Below are 21,476 nucleotides of genomic sequence, written 5' to 3' on the forward strand. Positions count from 1 at the left end.
TTCACCGACGTTGCACTGCACAAAAAAAGATCCCAAGGGAAGGACACGTGTGCTCTTCTTTTCAGGATTGTTGTGAAAGCGAACATCCTTTTCACGGACGGACGTAGCACTCCGGAGCACAGAGCAGAACTTCTCCATTGTGGACCACTCAATCACAACAGAGAAAACAAGATATCAGCTTCCAACACACTTTGTCCAGAGCAACTGAATGAAGATTATTTGTCACGAACTCGATCGCCATGGAGACGTTGTGTAGTGGGTTCTCAATTCCGATTGTTTGCAAGTCCAGATCCGCGACGCTGATGCGGTCTGCGTTGACAGCCTCGATGGCGCATTCAACGTGACCTGCGTCGTACACTGCCACGTCGTCGATGAGAGCACTACGTGTCGCAAAGCTGTATCCACATACTTGTAGATGCTAGAGAAAGGCACGCTTATTGAAATAGCGAAAGAAACACCCGAACTAATTAGTATCGTACGGCGGAAGCTGCAGATGACGAGTGAGAATACTCGCACATATTTTCATTTTCTTACCAGCAATGCAGCCAGTGGCGATGGCATGCTCATCGGTCATCCGGGAGATTTCTTGGCCCTGTCGGTTGGGCCGCTACTAAAACGAGTTCATACATTTGAAAAAAAATTCCGCCATATCCACGAAGTGAATGATGATGAGTGGGCGAAGCTCCGGAGGTAAACCTGGTAAACCATGAATCCTCTGTACATTTTGCCCACTCGATTTTAATACATCGCTCCCCCTGGCGTACGTCGCCACACTAAATCGAACGATTGCCTTCAATCAATGACACGCGCCATATGTGACATCATTTCTATTTTATAAGATCTCGCGTCTTTCATCAACTACAAGTACCGCTTTCTAGTTTATAACATCTTGCATCTTTTCATCATCAGCTACAAGTACCACCATCTAGTAAACACTACAAGAACTAAACGAGAGGTGGCTACATACAGGAGACGGTACCGCCATCTAGTGAACACTGCAAGAACTAAACTAGAGGTGGCTACATACAGGGGACGGTACCGCCATCTAGTGAACACTGCCAGAACTAAACTAGAGGTGGCTATATACAGGCCACAGGGGACGCACAGCCCACGCCCTAAGGAGCTTCGCCCCTAAAAATTTGTTTCAGGCGTTAGTTGATCCTCGCGAGACTGTTCGTTCGCCTAAATTGGCGCCAGAAGCATATGATCCCCCCGCAGGAGCAGCGGATGCTGCAGCGCGGTTGAGAGCAGAGTCCCTGTGCTGACGTCACACATGAGAAATCGTCACTACAAGATGTCGAAGTCTATGTTCCGAAAGCTGTTCAGGTGCTCACGAAGTCTGTCATTAAGGCACCTACCGGCTTGATTGATGTAATGCTTTCCCCATGACAGCGGGAAAGAGTACACGAATCTTTTCCGGCACGTAACCAAAGGGTTTCTATACTTTGTGGCATATCAAAAGCTACCCACTCTGTAGCTAGCCTTGCTAAGTTTGGAAAGTTTCTTTGGTGCTGAAAAAAAACCACCCGTATGTTCGCCTCGCTGACTAAATTCTAGAGACGGTGCGATATGTCGTGTATGTAAGGCATGACAGACATATATGGCTGGCTTACATGATCATGGGTGTCATGTGTACGTTCTACTGATCATTTTACTGTCCCTAAAAGATCTTCAGCTACAGAAGTTATGACATGTTGAGGATAGCTTGCTGTAAACAAACAATTTACAGATTGATTTATAAGTGGGGTTTAATGTCCCAAAACCACCATATAATTATGAGAGAAGTCATAGTGGAGGGCTCCGTAAATTTCGACCTCCCGCGGTTCTTTAACGTGCACCCAAATCTGAGCACATGGGCCTAAAACATTTCCGCCTCCATTGTAAATGAAGCTGCCACAGCTGGGATTCGATCCCGTGACCTGCGGGTCAGCAGCCGAGTAGCTTAGCCACTAGGCCACCGCGGCGGGGCGAACAAACAATTTACTGATCTAAAGGAAAAATAGTTTTCAGTCCTGAACAGATCGCAGTGGCGTGGCTCCGCCCATGTCAGTGTGTAACATCTCATTCGGCATTATCAAAGTGCTTCCCCACCCACCCTGTTATCCTTTTCATTTATTTGCTTCGTCAGCCCAGCCGCAACTCTTATGCACAGGGAAGGTATACGTTTTACTTCTGTTCAATAAACATTCTGCTCGAAGTAAGCGCATCGTTTCATCACCACTTGTTCACTTCATGTTTTTTGAGCGCTACACCTTCCACCATGTCTCACCATCAACAAACCCACTCTGACATCTTTGCAAGATACCAACTGTCACTTACCTGTGGTGCAAACCCCTATACCGCAGCCCGTGGTACACACGCATGCGCCACACGTGTCTGCATGAAAGGTTTCACCTTTACGCGACGTGGTTTTCATGTCTTTCGTGCCATAACCGGCACGACAGATTTTTGCCACCCTCTCAACCTGTCCAACTAATTTTGATCAACCCCAATCGATAGATAGATAGATAGATAGATAGATAGATAGATAGATAGATAGATAGATAGATAGATAGATAGATAGATAGATAGATAGATAGATAGATAGATAGATAGATAGATAGATAGATAGATAGATAGATAGATAGATAGATAGATAGATAGATAGATAGATAGATAGATAGATAGATAGATAGATAGATAGATAGATAGATAGATAGATAGATAGATAGATAGATTTCGCATTCATGGTAAGTCCCACGTGGTCACGTAAACAATGGTGAGGGAAGCTGTCGTTCAACAACTACGACCACGGTTTCTACAATTCAGGGAACACGCAGAACGCTAAAGTCGCAAATCCAGTCAACTGTGTTCTCTTTGGGGTAATGTCCATTGCGGTGGGGAGATACCGATGCTGGATGGCAAAAGCTTTAAAGTGAAAGTAAAATCTTATATGTATTGTCTGGCTCCATGATGTCGAGAGCACTGACAGAGCATTTCATGGAAACGGGAAGCGACCCTTTTGGGATGCCTTAAAATTGTGCCAACACTTTTTTGAAGGTGCGTTGTGGGCACTTCTGGATTCCCAGAGATTCCCAGAGAAGGATTCCCACTAGATTCCCAGAGAAGTGAAGCGGGTTAGAGGGAGACAGAAGGTTAGGTGGGCAGATGAGATGAAGAAGTTTGCTGGTATAAATTGGCAGCAGCAAGCACAGGACCGGGTTAACTGGCGGAACATGGGAGAGGCCTTTGTCCTGCAGTGGACGTAGTCAGGCTGATTATGATGATGATGATGTTGATGATGATGATGATGATGACGATGATGACGATGATGATGATGATGATGAGCCCTTCACTACGTTGCATGCAGTAGGCGTTTTGGGAGAGTATAGTAAGTTCGAAAACATTTCGTGTGCATAATTGCTCGTGATTTAACGCATGATACCCATTACACAGATTGCAGCCATATGAGAAAGATTCACTCACACAGCGCGCTTTCAAATTACTCTGTAGTAAACTACACTTTCATCTTCTTGAGTTACATCACACAATAAAAAGATTGCGCATTTGCCGCAGCAGTCCAGTGGCCATAGGGCACTGCGCTACTCGCCCGCATGTCGCGGGATCGAATCCCGGCCGTCTCAAAGTCCCCTGTCTTTCAGTATTGTATGGAGTTGTCCACCATCTGACAGACACTTCATAATAACCTCATTTTCAGACTTCGGTACTTTTATAACTATGTTTATCAGCGTAATAAAGTAGCAATTGCATAAAATCACATTAGGTCTTTTTTTTTTCGGTCGTTTATTTCCAGCACATCTCAGGACTGCAACCACTCCATTGTCGCAGTCATCGCTGGCTGCAAACTTTCCACAAAACAGTAGCTAGCACTGTACAACCATGAAAACGCGTTACCTGTACTCACTGCTCCTGGTGGTTTATTTCATTTAATTCATTTCATTCAGAAAATTACTATTCTTTGTATAAACTTGGTAAATGTTGTGTTATGTAAATTCCCTACGCTGTTTTATTCTATATACGTCATGTAATTTCTTCTCTCCTTTATTCAATGCCACTTACCTTAGAGGTCGTTATAAATATTAAATGAATAAATTAATGTTAGGGAATTTGCCACTTCTCGAAAGTATTATTGAATACAAAACAAGCCTTGGAAATTGTGCTTGCTGAAGTGATTCGTTTATCTTCATGGCTCATGCATCCGAACACGTGTTGCATTTTATTCAGATGAAGTGTAGTTTTAAACGTAAACATTTTGACAGAAATCTGTCTGGCTGGGTAGAAAAGTTTAGAAAATTGAAATTGCTCCAGCCGCAGTTCAAAAAGAACCCGACGTTTCGAGACCGGCTCGGTCCCTTCCTCAGGGGGTGACTGTCTTGGTCATGGAAGTGTCGTCGCGTCGTGTTCTCTCACCACGGCTCCGGCTTTCCCTTTCCACCACGTTTCGGAGACCGTGAACGTACACCGAAGGCATTGTTCCCAGCGAGCGGTTCACGTTGGCAGGCGTATGCTGAATGTGCCAAGACTCGAGCAAGAGCCTCTTTCCCAAATTCCGTTCTGTTTCAATAACAGAAGCGCCGTCTAAGTCAATTTTATGGTCGTGCTTCTCGCAGTGCTCCGCCAGAGCGCTACGTTGCACTTCCATTTTCCTGACGTCGTTCTTGTGTTGGCGCATTCTTTCCGGGAAACACTTGCTCTCGCCTATGTAGCTGGCTGGACACCCAGAACACGACACTTTGTAGACAACGCCCGGGTGTAGCTCCCTCGGAGGTCGGTCTTTCGGCCGCGGTAGCAAGCGAGCGAGCGTCGAAACAGGTTTATGGATTACCGTGACCCCGGCTTTTCCTAGGACTCTCGAGAGCTGTTCACTTATGCCCGGCACATATGGAATGGCGACGCGGTTGTTTGGCGTCTTCGTTTCTCTCGTGTGCGGTGGTGTGGCCAGGGCGGAAAGGGGGTCGGGCGGTGTGTCGCTTGCAGGTGTCTTTCCGCGGTGCGGTGGTTGTCGTCTCGACAAACGGCGTGACGCCCGGCGGATGAACGCTTCTGTGTAGCCATTCCTTCGTAGCTCAGCGACAATCCTCTTTTCTTCTTTCTTCCTCTCACCTTCCGACGTGCAGATTACTCGTGCACGTGAAAGGAGTGCCGAAACCACTGAAGCTTTGTGGGCAGTTGGATGACAGGACGAAAAAATGCAAATACCTGCCGGTGTGAGTTGGCTTTCTATACACCGAAAAGGTCATGCGCTCGCCCTGTCGTCAGACTAAAACATCGAGAAACGGAAGCGCCCCGTCTCGCTCTCGTTCCACCGTGAACTGTATCGCTTGGTCGATGGAGTTTAGATGTTCGAGGAAGCTGTCTACTGCTGCCTTCTTTATTATGCAAAAACAGTCATCCACGTACCTCACAAATACTTTCGGCCTGTCAATAAAGGAGCCCAGTGCCGTCTCTTCTATGCGTTCCATTGTGAGGTTCGCAGCCGTAACGGAGATCGCCGCTCCCATCGCGGTCCCGCTGGCTTGTCTGTAGAAGCTCCCGTTGACGCTGAAATACGTCCCCTTGAGGCAGTATTCCAGTAGGCGACACAGTTCGTCGACGCCCAGGCAGGTTCTTTCATCCAAGAGCTCGTCTTGGTTCAACGCTGCTCGTGCGCTAGATACCGCTTGTGCTACGGGCACACTGGTGAACAGGGATACGACGTCGAACGAGACGAAGCACTCATCGCTGCTCACGGTCACATCTCTCATGCGCACCAAGAAGTGGCTGGCGTCGCGTATGTGGGTTGGTGTTTGCCCCACGAGCGGCGCGAGAGTCCGGTGGAGATACTTGGACAGCGCCCGGAGTGGAGATGTTGTAAAATCCACGATAGGACGGAGCGGATCCGCACCAAGAAGTGGCTGGCGTCGCGTATGTGGGTTGGTGTTTGCCCCACGAGCGGCGCGAGAGTCCGGTGGAGATACTCGGACAGCGCCCGGAGTGGAGATGTTGTAAAATCCACGATAGGGCGGAGCGGATGCGCACCAAGAAGTGGCTGGCGTCGCGTATGTGGGTTGGTGTTTGCCCCACGAGCGGCGCGAGAGTCCGGTGGAGATACTTGGACAGCGCCCGGAGTGGAGATGTTGTAAAATCCACGATAGGACGGAGCAGATGCGCACCAAGAAGTGGCTGGCGTCGCGTATGTGGGTTGGTGTTTGCCCCACGAGCGGCGCGAGAGTCCGGTGGAGATACTTGGACAGCGCCCGGAGTGGAGATGTTGTAAAATCCACGATAGGACGGAGCGGATGCGCACCAAGAAGTGGCTGGCGTCGCGTATGTGGGTTGGTGTTTGCCCCACGAGCGGCGCGAGAGTCCGGTGGAGATACTTGGACAGCGCCCGGAGTGGAGATGTTGTAAAATCCACGATAGGACGGAGCGGATGCGCACCAAGAAGTGGCTGGCGTCGCGTATGTGGGTTGGTGTTTGCCCCACGAGCGGCGCGAGAGTCCGGTGGAGATACTTGGACAGCGCCCGGAGTGGAGATGTTGTAAAATCCACGATAGGACGGAGCGGATGCGCACCAAGAAGTGGCTGGCGTCGCGAATGTGGGTTGGTGTTTCGGCACTCCTTTCACGTGCACGAGTAATCTGCACGTCGGAAGGTGAGAGGAAGAAAGAAGAAAAGAGGATTGTCGCCGAGCTACGAAGGAATGGCTACACAGAAGCGTTCATCCGCCGGGCGTCACGCCGTTTGTCGAGACGACAACCACCGCACCGCGGAAAGACACCTGCAAGCGACACACCGCCCGACCCCCTTTCTGCCCTGGCCACACCACCGCACACGAGAGAAACGAAGACGCCAAACAACCGCGTCGCCATTCCATATGTGCCGGGCATAAGTGAACAGCTCTCGAGAGTCCTAGGAAAAGCCGGGGTCACGGTAATCCATAAACCTGTTTCGACGCTCGCTCGCTTGCTACCGCGGCCGAAAAACCGACCCCCGAGGGAGCTACACCCGGGCGTTGTCTACAAAGTGTCGTGTTCTGGGTGTCCAGCCAGCTACATAGGCGAGAGCAAGTGTTTCACGGAAAGAATGCGCCAACACAAGAACGACGTCAGGAAAATGGAAGTGCAATGTAGCGCTCTGGCGGAGCACTGCGAGAAGCACGACCATAAAATTGACTTAGACGGCGCTTCTGTTATTGAAACAGAACGGAATTTGGGAAAGAGGCTCTTGCTCGAGTCTTGGCACATTCAGCATACGCCTGCGAACGTGAACCGCTCGCTGGGAACAATGCCTTCGGTGTACGTTCACGGTCTCCGAAACGTGGTGGAAAGGGAAAGCCGGAGCCGTGGTGAGTGAACACGACGCGACGACACTTCCATGACCAAGACAGTCACCCCCTGAGGAAGGGACCGAGTCGGTCTCGAAACGTCGGACTCTTTTTGAACTCTGGCTGGAGCAATTTCAATTTTCTAAAGTGTAGTTTTGTAGTTGATAACATAATTTTGCAACCTTTCACGTCTTTGACGTCGAGAGCCAGAACTTCTGCGCTCTTATAAGCAGTCTTCAAAAACAGCAGTGCTGCTATACCTATCATTCACAATTTTAGGCTCTGTACACAGTAGCATGTCTTTACACAGTTGTGTGGCAATGGCGTAGTGGTGAGAGAATCAACCTCGCATGCAAGAGGTCCGTGGCTCGAATCCCGGTGCCCTGCAGTTCCCAACAAGATTTTAAAAAATCCACGTGGTGATGGAACTGCATTAAGAGGCCTGGAGTGCGGCCTCGCCAGTGACTACCATCGGTAACGCACTCCCTCACCAGCGAAGTATTCGTCACCCTGGTGCGGTATCTGGCCACTACCTCCCACTTACTACCTCGCACAGTAGAAGAGGGACTACCAAATTACAACTTTTCGGGCTAAACCATCCATAGATGGATAGTCACAATATTCTTGTACGGAGTTCCTTCGATGCATAAATACAAGCGTGATTTCCTTCGAGGCATCTGGGCCAAACGATCGATGGCTGGGCAAAGAATTGTAGCAGCAGTGTCTGCAGCTCGCGGCCACGACGGGCATTGGTTACACCAGATGAAGATGATGATGGCCATTGCCGGAAGAACGGCACAACCCACCACGGGGGATCGGCCAAGAGGCGTGCGGCAGTATAGTTTGTAAAACAAAAAAAGAAATAAGAAGTGAGAAGGAGGGTGGGAAAAAAATAAAATAAACAGGAGCAAAAATATTTGTTATAAATTTTACGTCTTTTATTGCAATGTGACCCTGAGTTAAGCAAATGAACTAATAATTGATTTAGTTAAGGTAATGTACATGTATAGAGGAACGATAGTGTTTTATATGTACTGATAATATTAACAAGCTATTTCCTTTGATCCTTTGAAATAATTAGATGAAGCATCGTAAAGGATTCGTTGCAGTGCCCCAGTCCCGACGCCCCCAGAGAGAGCAACGCCGACGTAAGGAAGTCAAGGCCACTTTTTTGAAAAGTGGTTTAAGAAACATTCGTCTTGGGTTTAGATATCTTTCACATTACATAAAAAAGTGCTCGATTGTTAGTGCTTGATTACAACATTTATATTGTGGGATGGAACGAGTCTAGTCCTGTGTAAGTAAAAATTTTATGATGGTAGTCTGGATTGCCAATTTATTAACGTAACTGCCAATTGCTTTGTGCTGCACTGTGAGTCTTTAAGCTATTCAACGGATACCTAAGAGGCTGGAAAATTGTGTCGCTTAGTACAGAAGATTTATTGTGCTGCTTGTGCAGACAAAGGTTTCTGAGACGTGCGAACGTGTTATCGCGGGATGGTTTTTGAATATATAGGGCAGGTCCTGTAGCAGATGCTGCTGCTAGGCTGTCCACCGCTTCATTCTATTCTAGAATGTGATGCTTGCGGTCATTGCGGCAGCGATAAAACTATAGAACACGTTCTCTGTCACTGCCCTCGTTACAGCGTGCAAAGACGGCAACAGGCTGCTGGGTTAGCTCGCCTTGACGACAGACCTTTGTCTGAACAATCAGTGCTGGAAAGACGACATGATTTGTGTGCTCACAGAAAATCAGTGAAGGCCTTACTGAACTTTTTGCTTGGCAGCGGCCTATTGTATAGACTGTAGCACCCCAGCTGTAGCACCCCCCCCCCCTTTTTTTGCGCGCGTCTATTTCCCTCATCGCTTTCTTTCCAATCTTTCTTCCCCATTCCCCCTTCCCCTCGTGCAGGGTAGCAAACCAGATGCTCTGTTTAACCTTCCTGCCTTTCTCTCATTTTCTTCTCTCTCTCTTCTCATTCTATTCTAACCCAGTGTGACCTGGTATCCGAATCAGACTAACGTTCCGCACATGATTTGGCACATACGAAGAAAGTTCTGCGAGGCAGCTCGATGAGTGAGATACTGCTAGCGCAGTGCACACGGGCAAGGAATCTGTTGACGCCACCACTGAAAAAAATGTGTGATTGGAGTTCCCGCAGTGCAAGAATAATTGCCAGTTATTTGGCCTGGAACGTTGATGTAAACTCTTGTAAGTGAAGAGAAAAAGACCAACTAAAATCCGTTGAATAGATTCCCACCACGCCGACCTTCACGACAGTTACAGAAGTATTCGTGGCTACTACTGGATTTATCGACACGCTCTTGAGGTAGTCTTACAACAACCCTTTTAAGTATCTAGTGCGTAATAGTTTAGCGTCTCTTAATTGAAAATGTATCATCAAACTCTATTACCGCTGTGGGGGTAAATACGTTTAGGTAAATTATATCACGAAGTGATACTTAAAGTGGTTCGAAAAGCTTCCAAAGTCTGGTTAACCTCCCTGCCGTTTTTTTCCTCCTATTTTCCTTCCTTCTCCGCGAAAGTTGTTTGAGGCCTATGTAGCCTAGACCAATCACGTTGAATTAATGCGGAAGGCTCATTATAGAGCACATATTGAGAACGTCTGCGTAGGGAGGCGTATATGTTAAGATACAATTTAACTATCAACATTCGGAACCTAGTTTGAAAAGATAACAGGTATGCTTCGTGAAGTATATTGTTGGCTACAAATTTGGGAAGGCCGAGACATAAGTGTAGCGCCTATGGTTCGAAAGTTAAAAGCGGGCGTAATTTATAAGCGGCTCCCCCTGAGAACAATACACACTCAATCTATTCCCCAGAGATTGTGCCACTTAGTAAAAAAGGAAGAAGAAGAAATATCCGCGTTTCATGAAGAAAAATTATTTTGCCTTTTTTATTTTTAATGTTTATTATTATTGATTTTGTTTTTATCTGACTTCTCTCTTTTTTAACAAGCATTGTTTTTATATTTTCGTTGTGAGGTACAGTGTGGCCAATCCCCATTGTGAGTATGAGCCAAGATATTTTTCGCAACAAAAGAAAACAAAGTCCGCGAGCCAATCTTCATCGACCTCTCACTGTTTCTCTCGGTCGGTCGTCCACAACCGGGCAACACTGCGACGACTATCGAAGTAAGAGCGTGTCAACAGCGATTCATATGCTGCCGAATGCACGAGACACAAGATCAGTAACTGTAGCTGTTATTCAGGAACGTTCTCAAGTGCACCTGTTTAATTCTAGTGCAATGCATCGGTAAAGGTATTGCAGTCGTACTGATGCTCCTGTCTACTCTCCTGTTAATGATTGAAACTCAGAAGGCGCTGTGCAGCATGCGTTCTTAAAGCCCCTTGATGTGTTCTATATATGTGCTATAGCCGAATAAAGCTGTGGGGAGATTCGTTCGGTCAACATGGCTCCGAGTCAATTGTGTAGACGCGCCAAGCGCCTTGCTGCATGTTTCATCGTACGTGGTGTCTTAAGTGGCCACCGTTCACTCTCTGTAATGGAGTTCAAGCCTGACCCTGCGTTTGCTAAAATACCTGGACTCCAACAGCCACACAGCATCGACTTCAATGACCCAAGTTTGTGGTTCAGAAGGGTTGGGCAGTTCGAGGACTACGCCTACGCCACGACCTCCTCTGGAGGAGGTCGTGGCCTACGCTACAGGAATGCACCGAGTTACCAACGAGGCTCGGGTACGAAGGCTTTTTTATTGTATGAGTTCAAGCTCGACACGCACTAGCACCTCTCAGCTTGACTGCCGAAGAAGCTCTGTCGTACAGCGCTGTGAAAAGCAAGTTCACCTTGTATTTTCTTTCACCCGCTAAACGAAGTTCATGAAAGTTATCGTTTTCATAAGTGGACGCAGCAAGCAGACGAAACGCTGACGTTTTTTATTCTGTGTTGCAAAACATGATCAAAAGATGCAACTATGGCTCAGCGGCTCGTTCGAGACCGATTTCTTGCCCGCTTGTTGGACGCCACACTATTGGAACAACTCTCCCGCACTTCTGACTTGATGCTAGAGTCGAGTGGAGTCGAAAAAACTTTATTGCAGCAGAATTTAAGACATACCTGGCCCCCTGGGTCCCCGCACGTTTTCTCCATTCTAGAACGTTCATGTAAGTTCATGACACTGGCAGCCCGGCTGGTGGCGATTTTCTGAATTGCCGGGTCCCAGGAGCTTAGCGAGGTCTCCCAGCCCTCCCAGGTCCGGAGTGGCCCCGGCCCGACGTGAGGAGAAGACTGATAGGTCAGGATAACATGAATTAGGTTTTCCGTCGGTGCATTGCACAGAGGGCAGGAAGGTGAGATGGGTCGGTAGTGGGAGAGGAGAGAGGGGGTTGGTAAGGCCCGCGTTTGAAGATGGTGCCATATGTGCCTTTCCCTTGTTGGTAAGGGAAGGGTGAGGGGGCGGGTATATCTGCCTTTCCGCACGAGCGTTCCAGTGAGCTCAGCAAAAGTGCACTCACGCTCTTTCAAGAAACCCCCCAAAAGGTCCGCCTGTGCTTGGTTTCTCGACCCTCGGGCTAAAAACTCGGTGGCCTTATTGCCAGAGTTTCCTGGATGCGCGGGCACCCAGATGAGCTCAACGCTGCGGGAGGAAGGGAGATTCTCGTCGAGCATGTTGTAAGTAGTAGGGGAATATCTGCCCCTAGCATAATTTAGCAATGCAGTTTTCGAACCACTTAGGGGGCACGTAGCATTGAAATGGCCGAGCGCTGGCGTAATTTCGACCTCTTCCGCTGTTGTCCCTGGAGGTAGTCCTTTAATAATGGAGCGGTGTTCGGGGAGTAGGCCACCGGACAGTGGCTCCGGGCTGATCGCATGCAGAATCTACCCAGATTGCAACTTGTTAACTTCCCTACCCTTTATGGAGAGTATTTAGCTCTTTGTTGTTCGGGGTGGCGGTCGGGGTGCATCTTCCGGGGGAGCGGTCGAATACAAGATTTTTCGCGAATTTCCTTTGGTTGTGACTTTAGCGATTAATTATTAGCGGGGATACGAATTTGGCGCTTCGAAAGTATATGTGTACCGGTATTTATGCTGGATAGGCTGAGATATTGCGCCTGCAGGTGCGCTTCGGTCAGTTCGTGTATAGTGTCATGCAGACCTAACTCCGCGAGGCGTTCGTTACTGGTGGTTTTCGGAAGGCGGAGCGTTGCCTTGGTGGTTTGTCGGAATATAAAGTTTATTGCTTGTGTTTCGGCCATATTGAGGTGTAGGTAAGGTGTGGAGTGCAATACTCTGTTTAGAGTATAGCATGTACCACTCTCAGATTATACGGTTCTCGTAGGCCATGATCTTTGCCTTTCACTCGGCATATTGACGCTGGAGATAGTGCTCCTGAATGCACGACTGCATTAAGACGCCGAAAGAGAAACAGGAACTCGCAACCTAGTCATCTGGGCCAGTCGCCGTGGATGCAGCGAAGCGGATGCCTGCGAAAAGACACTCACGTAGGAGAGCATTATCATATATGGAAAGACCCTCTTCGCCAACGCTACGCATGAATAGTGGCTTCTATAGGGACGAGAAGCTTATCAACGGAAATTTTGTTCTGCCAGGAAAGCGGTTTGCAATTTCTACAAAAAGAAAGGACACTTCGAAGCGGTTTGCTTAGCCAAGCAGCGTTTGCTCCACCGACAGTCACATGCCATAGGCACCGTCCGCTGACCATAGGGAGCTGCAGTGCTCACACTGCCTCGTCGCAAAGGCATAGACATTTGCCGTTAGGAGCACGCAGAAAATAGACGCGTGCGCACATCCCTCATGTTTTAGAGTTTCTCACAAATACCTAGAGGGAAGTGTGGCGCCACCGTCTATGTGAATTTCTTAAGGAGTTAAGGAGCGATATTGGAACGCTGAGTCTGCGAGGCCTGTGTTGGCTGGTGTTGAGGAAGGCTTCGGCTCACAAGCGAGTACGACTGCGTAAATAAAGCTTCTCTAAAACGAAACGTTTATAAATGGATCGCATCCACGCGTGTTACATTCTAAAATAAAAATCCACTGACCTTTACGGCCCAACCAAACGGCGAAGGAAATGAACGATCGACATAAACGTGGCGGAAGGAACGCTCACTTTGTCGTCTGCCTACCTAGTTTAGCGGTCGTTGGTTACTTCCTACACTTCGTAAAATTGTACATCAACGTAAAAGGTTCTAGATTTAAATACAACACGTTTCTGTGTAATGACAAAAATAAATAGTTTATTACGTGCCCTTTCAGTGAGAAATCAATCATTTTAACAAGAAGCCTGACGCGTCGTTGAGGTATACAAATGCGAGCCAAGTTCGAAGCTCACGTATCCCGTCATTCCCCTGCATCAAACAGCTCACTGTCGCCAGATTTACCTCTAGGTGTGATTGTGAGAATCTCTATGCCCTATGTAGGCCGGCAACAATCCGCCGACAGATGCAGGGGGCTAAATGCGTGCGTCGCGTTCCATTTTCACCGACGCCGTCTCAAGGGTGCTTTTTAGACTCGGAGCATCTTATACTCGCGCCTTGTAGTGCGCCGTCCGCGCCGTCCGCACCGCTTCTCGAACATTCGACAGCTGACGCGCGCGCATGCGCCGTCGCGCCGTCGCCCACTATTCCACCATCTGTGCATCCCTTCCTCCTCTACACACTGCGCGCGCTTCACTCCTCCACCATCTGTGCACCCTTCCTCCTCTACACACCGCGTTCGACATCTACAATTCTCCTGATTCTCCAGTGGACGCGCATGTGGCGTCGCGCTTCGAGAACATTCAACAGCTGACAGTGCATGCGCCGTCGTGCTGTATATATACTCAAGGTCGGCGCTCGCTCACTCAGTTGCCGCTCGTCGGTTGGTTTGTACGGCGCGTCGACGTCCAAGGTCGCGGTGAAATGAATTCCAACGAATCCACAAACACAATGATCGACGTCCCTTCGACCAGCGCCGCCCTTTCGCATACGTGTGTACGTGTTCACTCATTTAACACCCCCTCCTACAACTACGTTAACCAATTTAGCCATCGACCCAAGTAAGTCGCAATTTAACACCCCATTTCACAACCACGTTAACCAATTTAGCCACCGACCCAAGTAAGTCGCACTTTACCACCCCGTTAACCAATTATATGGTCCGCATCCTCCTCAGTGTTCCCCCGAGGGAAGCTGCGGGCAATTTTTTTAATCCGCTAGGTTAACTATTCTGGCGCTGCAGTCGCACTGAAAAACTCGACTGAACGGTGCTATTGAGACGCATGCTGTCAAGACCAGTTGTGAAGCAAACGCGAAGTTCATTTGCGAGCACGTCGACAGCATCCTACTAAAGATTAAGGTTGACTCAGGAGCGGAAGTTATTGTGGTCGCGAGCACTTTCTCGAGTGTACCGTATCAACTCGACGAACCAGATGGTCTTCTCACAGGTCCAACAAATTATGCTTAAATTATGGCTGGCCAATTCAAAGCTACGTAAGACTGGAAAAGTCGCACCTGCGTACAGTAAGTGTATGTCATGTCTTGACATACGCTGACCTGACAAGCCAACTGACAAGCCAACTGACCCTGCCAGCGATGCCACTCTTAGCCAGGACATCTTCAATGGACTTGGTACCATAGGGCAGGAGTACACTTTTTATCTCAAAAGTATTCTCAAGCGAAATGTCAAGCCATTGCTCTCAGTGTACCTCGTAGCACTCCAACTCCTCTGTGCGACGAAGTGAAGCGAACTTGAACCAGATTAAAAAGAAGATGTCATCAAGCGCATTACGAAGTCAACGCTGTGGTGTCCCGGTCCGAAAGCAGCAGGCGGCATCCAAATATGCGTGAACTTGAAGCTCCACAAGGAAGTTCTGCCTCCAACGGTCGCAAGGGTTCTCGGACAACTTTGTGTGTAGAGACGCAAAGGTGTTCTAAAAACTAGAAGTGACAACAGAATTTCACCAAGTGGAATAATTCCAAGAATTCCAAGGGTGCACCACAATAATCATGTCATTCGAACGCTACTGCTACTGTCGTCTACCTTTAGGCGTGACCTCAAGACCTGAGTAGTTTAAACGAGAAATGGCTCGCATTCTGAAGGAGCAACCTTCGCTCGAATTCTAAAGGGCATTTGAAAGTAATTTATGTAGCGCGAGGCGAAAAAACGAACACAGGAAAGAATAGACTGAGAAGACAAAGCGCTTGTCTTCTCAGTCTGTTCTTTCCTGTTTCGTTTTTTCGCCTCGCGCTACATAAGTTTCTTTCAAATGTTTCACCAACAAGCCCACATCGCCACTCTTGTCTCTAAAGGGCAACCTAACGTGTCAACCTAATAGACGACACCCTGCTCTTTGGAAATAATTGTAATTAGGCGCAACAAACTACTTGTGGCTATTTCAGAACGTCTGAAGAGAGCCGGGGTAAACTTGAACAAGAAGTGTTCCTTGGTCAAGACAGGGTGTAGTTTTTTAATCGTGGCTATGGTCATTGGCGCCAACGGTATCTCGCCAAGCCCCAGCAAACTTGAAGCCCTACGCAACTATAAGAGCCACCCAAGAAAGTCGGTAGGGTTGAACCCCTCCTGGCTATGGCTGATTGCATTAGTCGCTTCTTTTTCAACCTTGCAAAGGACACTGCTCCTATCCACGCCTTGCTAGGTGAGCGGAATACAAGGGAGTGCATGGGACCGCTTCAATAGACCGATTTTAATCGGATCAAGGCGATTTCCACGCCTGACCTCTGCGTTGCGAAGTATCATTTCGGTCGCAATACCATAGTACCATGTGACGCAAGCTCATTTGAATAGGAAACTCTTTTTTCTGTATGAACAACCATCGGGAGAAGTACGCGCGGTAGCCTCTGGATCACGATCACTAAGTGACGCGGAGAGAAACGCTACAGCCAAAGAGAAAAAGAAGCGTTGGCGGTACCATTGGCCATGCACTGTTTCGACCAGTTGGTGCGGGGCCTCAAGTGCACAGTGGAAACCGATCATCAGCCGCTGGTGACATGACTTAAAGATGCTCAACTGTACACGACGCCTCCGCGTATTCAGAGGTTCCGCATCAAACTTATGCGCTACCAATTCAACTTGGTCCACGTTCCGGGCAAACAGCTATCCACGGCTGATACACTTAGAAGGGCTCCGGCCGAGAAACTATTAATCAGTCCGGTGGATGTGGTAAAGGAGTTTGTAGATTTGCAAGTTGAAATTGTCACTGACACGAAGCTGGTTACTGCAGACGATGCCCGCAGGCACCAAGAACTGGACGGAGAATGAGTATGGCTCGTAAAGTACTGCACCCTGAGCTGGCCTCGTCGAGACCGGCTTTTAGATCACATTAAATACTGACCATCAGGGAGATCTCGCCAGCGGCGTCCTTCCAGAGGGTAATCACTTTGTCATCCCGGCCTCACTGCAGAATGATACGCTTGAAATTGTACATAACGGCCATCAGACAATTTCCAGAGAAGGAAAACGAACGAACAGGTGGCAAAGTTAGGTGGGCCGATGAGATTAAAAGTTCGCAGGTATACCTTGGCCGAAGAAAGCACAAGACTGTATTGATTGGCGGATCATGGGAGGGGCTTTTGCCCTGTATAGAGGGCTCCGTCGGGCTGCTGATCATTATTATTATTATTATTATTATTATTATTATTATTATTATTATTATTATTATTATTATTATCATTATTATTATTATTATTATTATTATTATTATTATTATTATTATTATTATTATTATTATTATTATTATTATTATTATTATTATTATTATTATTATTATGCCCGCAAAGCTGCACGCCCGCAACGCGCTGCGAAAACTGGTTTTAGGACTGCGTCCTACAGCATTAATTTACCGTGCGCAACATCTGAAACGTGTACTGCTCCTGATCGTCAAAACGCCTGCCTTTGAGTGTTACTTCTAGCCAGAACCGATGTTCGTCAAAGCAACACACAAGACAGGGCATGAGACAAGGCGATCATTTCCCAGGACGAGTAGTGGTTTTGGGTGCTGATGCTAGGTGAACTAGCAGCATGAGGGACAAAGACGGTGAAGACAATCGCTCACTGCCAATTGAACTTTTAATTTGACTCGGTGTCTTCACGTGTCATTCTTCACGTCGTGATAGCTGCTTTCAGAATGAACCGTGTGCTCGAAAAATCTCTTTAGCTTCGTAGAACACGGACGTCCATCTACATGCACGCTAAATGCATGACCATAACTAACCTTTATTTCACTCACCTTCACTGCAATGCTTTTACAGACGATCATTCAAACATTTTTTGGTTAGACACACACAGGAACCACCTCATTTCAAAGGGATCCCACACACGATTCCCCGTACACAACCCAGAAATCCGTCGCGGTGCATCACGTTGGAGTCGGGTTCCTGCTTCTCCGTAAATGACGTGGTTCAGTAGTACAACGTTGCCCTCCAGCTTAGCAGCGACTCCAATGCACTGTACCTGTTCACCTACTGACATCGGGTTACTTATTTAAGTTCCAAATGCACCGCGAATCACACGGATTTCTTTCGCTGTCACGACCACCGAAGTGTTGTCGGTCGCAGCCATCTTGTTTTGGTCTCGGCTGTTCGATATCTCGTGAGAGCCGCCGCTAAGATGCGCAATGGCCATCGCTGGAGCAACGTAAGCGCCTACATCTAGCAAGCGCATCACCTGCGTGCGCAAAAGCACGCGTCTCACTTAGGTTAAGCGCATGCGCATTCTAGCTTCCTCTAGCACGTTGCGTACGCTAGCCAGTTGCGCGCGCCAAACTAAAACTCTTTTGTAATGTGCACAAAAATGGAAGCATCTGTGCCTCTCTAGAATTCTAGCTCCATCAAAATGAGACCACCGCTGCTGGTATTCTACTCGCGACTTGTGGGTGAGCAGCCGAGTACCGCCACCATCGTGGCGGCTAGTGTTCTGCTACACGCATAACGCCGCGTAACTGAATCCCCTTTTTTTGTCTTTGTTTACGGGCTATTTGATTATTAACTATGAACTTAGTAAACTCGTCAACATTAATTCGACAGATTGTCTGCGCAGCTACAGTTTATCAATAGTATCTTCCAATCAAGTGCGTTGGTCGTGCGCAAACTAGCTTTTGAGAAAATTTTTGCATGATCACGTATGACTGCATCAGTAGTTGGCTTGCCTATTGACTCATATCGCACACTGTCTTGACCAACTGTCTTTCTGCTTTCATACCCAGGATGAGTATGGCACAGGAAGAGGATACTTTGTATACCGGCAGCAGCAGCAGCACCAACAACAGTGAAGGGCCGGAAGCGCGTCGTGCTGAAGCTCCAAAAGACACGAGCGAATCCCGCGGCACTAAAAGGTGAGGCATCATAGGCACCAAGCGTGCCGTGTAAACAAAAGAAGGGAGATGCTGGTTATTCTTGTCTGGGGAACACTTTGCCAAAAGCTTGGGAGGTTGCTTCAGCTTTGCCTTCAAAAAGTAGAATCAAGTAGTTTATTCAATTCCATTTCGAATCCCTTTTATAAATCGTTTCATGATGGACAGACACCTCACTTCAACCGCACCGCTAGAAAAGGAACCTGTGTGTGCGTACAATTACCCCTTTCGAGCCCTTCTTTAATGCTTAAAGGAGTGAAATTTACTGAAGCAAAGTGTAAGATTGGGTTAGTAAGTATTAAATGCGAAGCATTTCTTAGCGAACTTCAGCGAGTTAAAGCGTATCTATCTATCTAACCAGCCGCCTACGACTTTTAGCTCTCTCAGCCGTTTCGTTAATGGTATCACTACCAAATTTGGTATGGCATAACATGAGCGTATGGCGAGCGTATTTGACTAGTCATATTATGACTATCATTACATGTGTGTCATGAATGTCATTATTTACAATTTATGGTCATGCTGCTCTTGCGGTGGTTTTGTTTACGTGACATGTTGCAAAATTGGCATAGTATTACATGACTGCATGACGAAAACAACTGACAAACCCTAACGTGGAAATCATGACAGGTATGTCATGTCAGTCATGACTCATGAGTCATGACAACGCGACACGCTCATGGTATGCTCGCAGTCGTTTCGCTAGCTTTACATATGCCAAATTTGGTGTTTACGTGTCGTGAATGGATGACGACGGTATGTGACTGGTGCCAACATGATAATCATGAGACGCGTGTCATGTAACAACATGACTACATGCCACACTTATGATGTGCTCGCGGCCATTTTGCAAGCTTCACATGTACCAGATTCAATATTACGTGACGAGAACAGATGACATATGTAAATGACACGTCCAAACAAGAAAATCATGACATGCGTATCATGTAACAACATGACCACAGCCACACTCATGATACGCTCGCGGCCGTTTCGCTAGCTTCCCATATGCCAAATTTGGTATTACGTCACGTGAATGGATAGCGAAGTATGTGACTGGTGCAAACATCAAATCATGAGATGCATGTCATGTAAGAACATGACTACATGCCACACTCAAGGCGCCAACACACTTCCACGTAAGCAGGCGTGCGTGCGCGCCGGCGTTCGTTTCGTCGCATCACGACGGCGATGCCACGCCAGGCGCCGATCTGCCTGGCATATACTCGCAGGCGCACGTCGCGCTGCGTTGCTTTGACGCATGCGCGTTTGAGCGCGCCCGGCGTATTTCCGTCACGAAGCTAAGCAGACGCGGTGTTGTTCAGGTAACGTCGTCGGCGCAAACTGCAGGATGTCGCATTTCGCGACGGTTGCCGCCGGGCCTCAACGACAGACGCTGGTCGTGCCTAGCGCCAGGTAAAGTGCTCGCGTTTCGCTAGCGTAGCGTCCATGCGTCCAGCGTGCGCGCGCGTCCACGTTACGTGCACTCGCCGCCGTTTCGCTAGCTTCACTTATGCCAAGTTTGATATAACGGGACGTGAATGGACGACGAAGGTATGTGAGAAGGCCAAACATGATAATCATCATATTCGTGCCATGTAAAACATGACTACATGCTACGCTGATAGCGAGCTCACGGCCGTTTCGCTCGCTGCACATATACCAAGTTTGGTATCAGGTGAAGTGAAGAGTTGACTAAGATAAATGACGCTTCCATACGTGATAATCATGACATGAAAGTCACGTACGGCATAATTTATCTCCGCCTTCTACTGTTCTGCGAATTTTAAAGTGACACATCAGCTTTCCTCACTTGGGCTTCGCATATCAGCGATCTCCTTTATACGTGGCATCTGCCAATTTTTATTATTATTCAGATCAGCGTGAAAACTACACACAGCCCACACAGAATTGACGAGGATCGTTGCAGCAAATAAAGTCTTAGCAAGGAACCATAGCATCTGCGGCTCTACGTGCCAAAGCCACGCTATGAATATATAGCATGACCTAGAGAAGGGATATGAACACTTCGATGATGTAGCATGGGAAAATAACTATTACGTCCGCGACAGCGCTATTAAAATGCCTAGGTAAACTTTAACTGTACTTATCGCACAAGCACTATACTTCGAAATTAACAATAGCAACAATAACCTCTGTTCAGGTTTTACATCCCATAACCACGACATCATTATAAGAGATACCTCACCGAAAGGATCCGCAAATTTTGACCACCCAGAGTTGTCCAATGTCCACCTTAATCTGAGCACAGGGGTCTTTATTTCTGTATCTCCGTCGCAATGCGGCCGATGAGGCGGGGATTCGATTCCGCGACCTTCTTTTCTGCGGTCGTGAACCATAAGCGCTCGACCACTGCAATAGCGTCCCATAAATCTATTCAATAATATCTACAGGCGTTCATCGACGACGCTTCTGTTAGTCTTGTCGAAAGCCCGTTGCATTCTTGCACTTTTTAACACTCGTCTGTATAGTATACGCACTGTCACACCTTTTTTGTCACAATATTAAAATGTATTTATTTATTTATTTTCACGCAGCGATATGTGAAAGTAAACACCTAATGCACTCTTTGCAATTTTTGTGTTTACCATTCACGTAATATGCTCTGTTTTTATTGTGATGGCAACATATGGACACTCTCGGCTGGATTTTGCCACCGGCGTCGGCGTGGATGTCATGCACCACCGTATAATGTGACGACACGGGATCCATGGGCACACAAAGCACCTCAAACAAATACGCATTATCTATCACAGGAAAAAGACTGCAACGTCTTCTTCGTATCTGCCCTCGGCCAAGGACAC

This window comes from Rhipicephalus microplus, chromosome 10 (assembly GCF_043290135.1).
Source record: "Rhipicephalus microplus isolate Deutch F79 chromosome 10, USDA_Rmic, whole genome shotgun sequence".
In the NCBI taxonomy this organism is placed as follows: Eukaryota; Metazoa; Arthropoda; class Arachnida; order Ixodida; family Ixodidae; genus Rhipicephalus; species Rhipicephalus microplus.